Raw genomic sequence first — 9698 nt, 5'->3', positions numbered from 1 at the left:
AGCCAGGGTGCCTGGCTGGGCGTTTAACGCCCAAAAGGGTAGTAGTTTGGGCGTTAAACGCCAGAATGTGCACCATTCTGGGCGTTTAATGCCAGGATGGCTAAAGGGGGAAGATTTTGTTTTCAAATCAAATTTTTTTTTTTTAGTTTTCAAAATCTTTTCAAAATCAAATCTTTTTCAAATCAATTTTTCAATCAAATCTTTTTCAAAATCAATTTCTTTCCATTTTTGAAGATACTAACTATCAATTAATGATTTGATTCAACATTTCAAGTATGTTGCCTTTTCTGTTGAGAAAGGTTTAATGTTTGAATCATATCTTTTCTTGTTAGTCAAGTTTTTAATTTTCAAAATCAAATCTTTTTAAAATATTTTTCAAATCATATCTTCTCAATCACATCTTTTTTAAAATCAATCATATCTTCTCAACCACATCTTTTTCAAAATAGTTTTCAATCAAATCTTTTTGATTTCTAATTTCAAAATCTTTTTCAAAAAATCATTTTATTTCTTTCCCACTTTCATTTTCGAAAATTAAGTAATGTTTTTCAAAAATGTTTTCAAAATCTTCTACTTAATTTTCGAAAATCACTACCCTTCTTCTCACATCCTTCTATTTATGAACTAACACTATCCCTTAATGCAAAATTCGAACTCCATCTTTTTCTGATAAGTTCGAATTTTCTACTTCTGTCTTCTACTCTTCTTTTCCTCTGACACTTAAAGGAATCCCTATACTGTGACATAGAAGATTCCACATTTTCTTGTCTCTTCTCTTTCTTATGAGCAGGAGCAAAGACAAAGGCATTCTTGTTGAGGCTGATCCTGAACCTGAAAGGACCTTGAAGAGAAAGCTAAGAGAAGCCAAAGCACAACTCTCTTTAGAGGACCTGACCGAAGTCTTCAAAAAAAAGAAGAACACATGGCAGCCGAAAACAACAACAATGCCAACAATGCAAGGAAGGTGTTGGGTGACTTTACTGCACCTACTCCCGACTTCTATGGGAGAAGCATCTCTATCCCTGCCATTAGAGCAAACAACTTTGAGCTTAAGCCTCAATTAGTTTCTCTAATACAACAGAATTGCAAGTTTCATGGACTTCCATTGGAAGATCCTCATCAGTTTTTAGCTGAATTCTTGCAAATCTGTGACACTGTCAAGACTAATGGGGTAGACCCTGAGGTCTACAGACTTATGCTATTCCCTTTTTGCTGTAAGAGACAGAGCTAGGACATGGTTGGATTCTCAACCTAAAAAAAAGCCTGGACTCTTGGGAAAAGCTAGTCAATGCCTTCTTGGCAAAGTTCTTTCCACCTCAAAAATTGAGTAAGCTTAGAGTGGAAGTCCAAACCTTCAGACAGAAGGATGGAGAATCCCTCTATGAAGCTTGGGAAAGATACAAACAATTAATCAGAAAGTGTCCCACTGATATGCTTTCTGAATGGAGCATCATAGGTATTTTCTATGATGGTCTCTCTGAACTATCCAAGATATCTTTGGATAGCTCTGCTGGGGGATCTCTTCATCTGAAGAAGACGCCTGCAGAAGCTCAAGAACTGATTGAAATGGTTGCAAATAACCAATTCATGTACACTTCTGAAAGAAATCCTGTGAACAATGGAACTAGTCAGAAGAAAGGAGTTCTTGAGATTGACACTCTGAATGCCATATTGGCTCAGAACAAAATATTGACTCAACAAGTCAATATGATTTCTCAAAGTCTGTCTGGAATGCAAAATGCACCAAGCAGTACTAAGGAAGCTTCATCTGAGGAAGAAGCTTATGATCCTGAGAATCCTTCAATAGAAGAGGTGAACTACATAGGAGAACCCTATGGAAACCCTTACAACCCTTCATGGAGGAATCATCCAAATCTTTCATGGAAGGATCAACAGAGACCTCAACAAGGTTTCAATAACAATAATGGTGGAAGAAACAGGTTTAGCAATAGCAAGCCTTTTCCATCATCTTCTCAGCAACAGACAGAGAGTTCTAAGCAGAATACCTCTGACTTAGCAACAATGGTCTCTGATCTGATCAAAACCACTCAAAGTTTCATGACTGAAACAAGGTCCTCCATTAGAAATTTGGAAGGACAAGTGGGTCAGCTGAGCAAGAAAATTACTGAACTCCCTCCTAGTACTCTCCCAAGCAATACAGAAGAAAATCCAAAAGGAGAGTGCAAGGCCATCAATATGGCCGAATTTTGGGAGGAAGAAGAGGCAGTGAACGCCACTGAGGAAGGCCTCACTGGGCGTCCACTGGCTTCCAATGAGTTCCCCAATGAGGAACCATGGGAGTCTGAGGCTCAAAATGAGACCATAGAGATCCCATTGGACTTACTTCTGCCATTCATGAGCTCTGATGAGTATTCTTCCTCTGAAGAGGATGAGTATGTCACTAAAGAGCAAGTTGCTAAATACCTTGGAGCAATCATGAAACTAAATGACAAGTTGTTTGGAAATGAGACTTGGGAGGATGAACCCCTTTTGCTCACCAAAGAACTGGATGACTTGTCTAGGCAGAAACTGCCTCAAAAGAGACAGGATCCTGGGAAGTTTTCAATACCTTGTACCATAGGCACCATGACCTTCAAGAAGGCCTTGTGTGACTTAGGGTCAAGTGTAAACCTCATGCCCCTCTCTGTAATGGAGAAGCTAGGGATCTTTGAGGAGCAAGCTGCAAAAATCTCACTAGAGATGGCAGACAACTCAAGAAAACAAGCCTATGGACTTGTAGAGAATGTTCTGGTCAAAATTGAAAACCATTACATCCCTACTGATTTCATAGTCCTAGAGACTGGGAAGTGCATGGATGAATCCATCATCCTTGGCAGACCCTTCCTAACCACAGCAAGGGCTGTGATTGATGTTGATAGAAGAGAGTTGATCATTCAAGTGAATGATGAATCCTTGGTGTTTAAGGCCCAAGGATATCCCTCTGTCATCATGGAGAGGAAGCATGAAGAGCTTCTCTCAAAGCAGAGCCAAACAGAGCCCCCACAGTCAAACTCTAAGTTTGGTGTTGGGAGGTTCCAACATTGCTCTGAGTATCTGTGAGGCTCCATGAGAGCCCTCTGTCAAGCTACTGACATTAAAGAAGCTCTTGTTGGGAGGCAACCCAATGTTATATTTTATATATTTTCCTTTGTTATTTTATTTTATTTTGTAGGTTGATGATCATGAGAAGTCACAAAATCAATTGAAAAAAGCAAAAACAAAATGAAAAACAGGAAGAAAAACAGCACACCCTGGAGGAAGAACTCACTGGCGTTTAAACGCCAGTGAGGCTAGCAGTTGGGCGTTTAACGCCCAGTCTGGCACCATTCTGGGCGTTTAACGCCAGAAAGGGGCACCAGACTGGCGTTAAACGCCAAGAAAGGGCAAGAACCTGGCGTTAAACGCCAGAAATGGGCACCAGCCCGGCGTTTAACGCCAGAATTGGCTCAAAACGTGTTTTTGAATGCCATTTGGTGCAGGGATGACTTTTCCTTGACACCTAAGGATCTGTGGACCCCACAGGATCCCCACCAACCCCACCACCCTCTCTTCTTCTTCACCATTCACCACTCACCTCCATCCTTTATAAAACCACACCTACCTCACCATTCAAATTCAAACCACTTTCCCACCCAAACCCACCCATAATGGCCGAAACACAAAGCCATTCCCTTCTTCCTCATTCCTTCTTCTTCTACTCTCTTCTTTCTTCTTTTGCTCGAGGACGAGCAAACCTTTTAAGTTTGGTGTGGTAAAAGCATTGCTTTTTGTTTTTCCATAACCATTTATGGCATCCAAGGCCGGAGAAACCTCTAGAAAGAGGAAAGGGAAGGCAAAAGCTTCCACATCCGACTCATGGGAGATGGAAAGATTCATCTCAAGGGTGCATCAAGACCACTTCTATGAAGTTGTGGCCATGAAGAAGGTGATCCATGAGGCCCCTTTCAAACTCAAAAAGGGTCAACTTTGATCAAAGGTTGGACCAAGTCCTCATAGACATTTATGAAGAGGGCGTTCAATGAAAGAGAGATTCAAGAAGGAAGCCGGTTCAACTGAGAAGGCATGACCTCAAGCCCATCACTAGGAAAAGGATGGAGCAAACAAGAGATCCCACTCATCATGAAATCCCTAAGATACCTCAAGGGATGCACTTTCCTCCACAAACTATTGGGAGCAGATCAACACCTCCCTAGGAGAACTGAGTTCCAACATGGGACAACTAAGGGTGGAGCACCAAGAACACTCCATCCTCCTCCATGAAATTAGAGAAGATCAAAGAATCATGAGAGAGGAGCAACAAAGACAAGGAAGAGACATTGAGGAGCTCAAGCACTCCATAAGACCTTCAAGAGGAAGAACAAGCCGCCATCACTAAGGTGGACCCGTTCTTTAATCTCCTTGTTCTTTATTTTTCCTGTTTTTCGAAATTTTCATGCTTATGTTTGTCTATGTTTGTGTCTTATGATCATTAGTGTCTTAGTGTCTATGCCTTAAAGTTATGAATGTCCTATGAATCCATCACCTCTCTTAAATGAAAACTATTTTTTGGTAGTTTTAGTTGAGTTCTTAGTATATTTTTATTAGTTTTTAGTTAAAATTCACTTTTCTGGACTTTACTATGAGTTTGTGTGTTTTTCTGTGATTTCAGGTATTTTCTGGCTGAAATTGAGGGACCTGAGCAAAAATCTGATTCAGAGACTGAAAAGGACTGCAGATGCTGTTGGATTCTGACCTCCCTGCACTCGAAGTGGATTTTCTGGAGCTACAGAAGCCCAATTGGCGCGCTCTCAACGGCGTTGGAAAGTAGACATCCTGGGCTTTCCAGCAATATATGATAGTTCATACTTTGCCCAAGATTTGATGGCCCAAACCGGCGTTCAAAGTCACCCTCTGAAATTCCAGCGTTAAACACCGGAACTGGCACCTAAATGGGAGTTAAACGCCCAAACTGGCATAAAAGCTGGCGTTTAACTCCAAGAAGAGTCTCTACACGAAATTGCTTCATTGCTCAGCCCAAGCACACACCAAGTGGGCCCGGAAGTGGATTTTTATGTCATTTACTCATCTCTGTACACCCTAGGCTACTAGTTTCTTATAAATAGGACCTTTTGCTATTGTATTTTCATCTTTGGACATCTAGTTCTTAGATCATTGGGAGGCTGGCCATTCGGCCATGCCTAGACCTTATGCTTATGTATTTTCAACGGTGGAGCCTCTACACACCATAGATTAAGGTGTGGAGCTCTGCTGTACCTCGAGTATTAATGCAATTACTATTGTTCTTCCATTCAATTCCGCTTGTTCTTGTTCTAAGATATCACTTGTTCTTCAACTTGATGAATGTGATGATCTGTGACACTCATCATCATTCTCACTTATGAACAAGGTGACTGACAACCACTTTTGTTCTACAAGCAACCAAGGCTCTAGTGAATATCTCTTGGATTCCTGATTGCACGATGCATGGTTGATCGCCTGACAACCGAGTGCTCGCCTGACAAACGAGCCAACCATTTCGTGAGATCAGAGTCTTCGTGGTATAGGCGAGAACTGATGGCAGCATTCAAGAGAATCCGGAAGGTTTAAACCTTGTCTGTGGTATTCTGAGTAGGATTCAATGATTGAATGACTGTGACGTGCTTCAAACTCCTAGCAGGCGGGGCGTTAGTGACAGACGCAAAAGTATCGATGGATATTATTCCGGCCTGACCGAGAACCGACAGCTGAATTCCGCGTGCTATGACAGAGCATATGCAATCGTTTTCACTGAGAGGATGGGAGGTAGCCATTGACAACGGTGAAACCCTACATAAGCTTGCCATGGAAAGGAATAAGAAGGATTGGGTGAAGACAGTAGGAAAGCAGAGAGACGGAAGGGAAGGCATCTTCATGCGCTTATCTGAAGTTCCTACCAATGAATTACATAAGTATCTCTATCTTCATCTTTATGCTTTATTCGTATATCACTATACCCATTTGAGTCTGCCTGACTAAGATTTACAAGGTGACCATACATTGCTTCATACCAACAATCTCTGTGGGATCGACCCTTACTCACGTAAGGTATTACTTGGACGACCCAGTGCACTTGCTGGTTAGTTGTGCGAAGTTGTAGTGATCACAATTTCGCGCACCAACGCTGCTGAGCTCCTCACCCCCAACAATGGAGTTTAGAGACTCATGCTGTCAAAGAGTATGTAATTCAGATCTGAAAATGTCATGAGGTACAAGATAAGTCTCTAAAAGTTGTTTAAATAGTAAACTAGTAACCTAGGTTTATAGAATATGAGTAAACTAAGATAATTGGTGCAGAAATCCACTTCTGGGGCCCACTTGGTGTGTGCTGGGGCTGAGACTAAAGCTATCCACGAGCTGAGACTTTTCTTGGAGTTGAACTCCAAGTTATAACGTGTTTTGGGCGTTCAACTCCGGATCATGACGTGTTTCTGGCGTTTAACTTCAGACAACAGCATGTACTTGGCGTTCAACACCAAGTTACGTCATCTATCTTCGCGCAAAGTATAAACTATTATATATTTCTGGAAAGCCCTGGATGTCTACTTTCCAACGCCGTTGAGAGCGTGTCAATTGGACTCCTGTAGCTCCAAAAAATCCATTCCGAGTGCAGGGAGGTCAGGATCCAACAGCATCAGCAGTCCTTTTTCAGTCTAACTCAGATTTTTGCTCAACTCCCTCAATTTCAGCCAGAAAATACCTGAAATCACAGAAAAACACACAAACTCATAGTAAAGTCTAGAAATATGATTTTTGCCTAAAACTAATAATATTTTATTAAAAACTGATTAAAACATACTAAAATCTACATGAAATTACCCCCAAAAAGCGTATAAAATATCCGCTCATCACAACCCTTCATACACACACCTCGCAAACACTCTTTCCCTCTTACCCTATACACTTTACACACTCTTCTTACATATTTCCTCACTTGGCTGAAGCCTTCTTCCCCCTCTATCTCCATCTTTTCCTTCTTTCTTCTATTCTTTTTTTTGTTCATATTTGTTTGAGAATGAGCAAACATCTTAAGTTTGGTATTAGAAAAGCTCCTTTTGCCATCCATTCCTAAGTATGGCACCAAAGGCCGGTGAAGCCTCAAGAAAAAGGAAGGGAAAAGCCCGCGCTTCCACTTCCAAACCTTGGAAATCATGGAGATTCCTCACCAAGGTACACCATGATCACTTCTATGATGTGGTAAGGCACAAAAAGGTGATTCCCGAGGTCCCCTTCATGCACAAAAAAGGGGAGTATCTGGAGATCCAACAAGAAATATGGAGAAGGGATTGGGAAATTCTAACCAATCCTGTTTCAGAGACCAGAACACAAATGGTGCAAGAATTTTTCACCAATGCTTGGGTCACAAAAAATCATGACACGAGCGTGAACCCAAAACCTAAAAACTGGCACACCATGGTGAGATAATAACTCTTGGATTTTAGCCCAAAAAGTGTGAGAGTGGCGCTACAATTGCCACAAATGCTAGGTGATCCACACTCTTACACAAGAAGGGTTAACTCTGACCATAGATTGGATCAACTCCTTGCGGACATCTTGTGGAAGGAGCATAGTGGAGGAGGGATGCACAAGGCAAGCCCTACCAATTGGGTAAGCTTGACCTCAAGCCTATGTCCCGAAGATGGTTGGAGTTGATCCAATGCTCCATCATCCCCACAAGTAACCAATCTGAGGTTACCATTGATTGAGCGATAATGATTCATTGTTTTATGCTTGGGAATGAGGTGGAAGTACATGAGGTGATACCTCAAGAATTGTACAAGGTAGCTGAAAAGACCTCCACCTAAGCGAGGTTAGCAATCCTACACCTCATATATCGCCTATGCAATTCAGTTGGAATTGGCATAGCTGGAGATACCCTCATAGAGTTGGACAAGCCCATGACAAAGAGGAAGATGGAGCATGTGAGAGAGCCTGCACATGAACCATAGTAAGAACCTATGCAGCCGCCTCCACCAGAAATATCTGAGATACCTCAAGGGATGAATTTTCCTCCCTAAGACTGTTGGGATCAACTAAATACCTCAATAGGAGGAGCTGAGTTCAACCGTGGATCAGCTGAGACTGGAGCACAAGGAGCATGCCACCATCCTCCATGAAATGAGAGAAGATCAGAAAAGATTGATGGAAGAACAAATAAGATATGGGTGATGATGGCCTAGAGTGAGTTATGAATTTTCTCAAAATAAGATTGGCGTTGCAAGTATAGTCCCAACCCGACAATTCGCCAACAATCAAATTTTAAATCAAAAGATGTCACAATTCAAACCAAATAACCAGAAATTTTAAATTTCGGGTTGTCTTTCCTAGAAGTTGCAATTAATGTGATCAATCCTTGGCTATGGGAGGAAAATGGGGTTTGGTGATAAGAAACAAGAAATGTAAATAGCAAGAAATTAAACGAACATGCAAGAAATTAATATCAAAGCAATTAAATGCAAGGTAATTAACCAAAAGGAATGGAAATTCAAATGCAAGAAAACCTCCTGGCAAGGATTGAGAGCTAAGGTTATCTATCCAAGCCATTGACCACAAACACATGATGATTATGAAGAGTTAATCCAACTTAGTTAACCCTACATCAAGGATAAGTCAAATAGGCATAGTTGATTTCAATCCTCAAGTCCTAGTCAACTCTATTAATGGGAGACTTAGTGTTAGAGGAAACCAAATCAACTAACTACTCTAATATATCAAGCAATAATGGACATCAATTACTCAATGATCACCAAAGTCTCAATTCCAAGCCAAGAGTAAAGAAAACTAAGCTAAAATTAAGCCAAGCATTTTTATCAAACACTTGGTGTACATGAAAATAAAAGCATATTAAAATGCAATAATAATAAAATCTAAAATTACCAAATGCAAGAAATTAATAATAACAACTAAAGAAAGAAATAATAACATGGAAACATAAATTTTCATTAAATGAAATTAAATTCAACAAGAGTGTTCATAACATAAAAGTGACAAAATAAAGGAAATAACAAGAGAAATGAAGAAGATCAAGACAAAAGAGCATGAAAACATAAAGGAAACTACATTAAAACAAGAATTAGCAACTGAAATTAAAGAGAAATTAATTAAGAAAACCTAAATTCTAGAGAGAAGGGGGAGCTACTCTCTCTAGAAAGACCTACAACATAACAAAACATAAAACCAAATGCTCCCCCTTGCCTCTTCTTGGATTAGGGTTGAAATAGCTTCATAATTGAATTGGATTGGGTTTTGGGGGCCCAAAATTCCCAGCCAGCAAATTGCATTAATGAGGTCATGTTCTGGGTCCTGTGCGTATGCACAGATGTGTGCGTACGCACACTTTCTGAAGTTTCCACCTGTGCGTGCGCACATAAGGTTGTGTGCGCGCACACTTGCTGACCCTCACTTGTGCGTACGCACGCATACTTGTGCGTGCGCACACTGCTGAAATGCTCCAAACTTCATTTTTTCATGATTTCTCCACTTTCACATGCTTTTTTCTTCATTCCTTCAATCCAATCTTTGCCTTACAAGCCTGAAATCAGTCAACAAACACATCAAGATATCAAATGGAATTAGTAAATAAAATTTATTAATTAAGGGCCTAAAAAGCATGTTTTCACTTTTGAGCACAATTCATGAAAAGTTTACAAAACCAAGCTATTTCATTGAATAAATGTAGGAAA

General features: G+C 40.5%; 1 non-coding gene across 1 annotated transcript; it reads right to left on the bottom strand.

Moving 5' to 3' along the window:
- Window positions 1-1329: 1329 nt before the first annotated feature.
- Window positions 1330-1437, bottom strand: LOC112699939 (small nucleolar RNA R71). The gene has a single exon (XR_003152870.1). It is a non-coding gene; the product is annotated as a small nucleolar RNA R71 (small nucleolar RNA).
- Window positions 1438-9698: the final 8261 nt, after the last annotated feature.

This window comes from Arachis hypogaea, chromosome 6, assembly GCF_003086295.3.
Source record: "Arachis hypogaea cultivar Tifrunner chromosome 6, arahy.Tifrunner.gnm2.J5K5, whole genome shotgun sequence".
Lineage (NCBI taxonomy): Eukaryota > Viridiplantae > Streptophyta > Magnoliopsida > Fabales > Fabaceae > Arachis > Arachis hypogaea.
The sequence above is the reverse complement of the archived record's forward strand: the minus strand, read 5'-3'. Positions and strand labels throughout refer to the sequence as shown.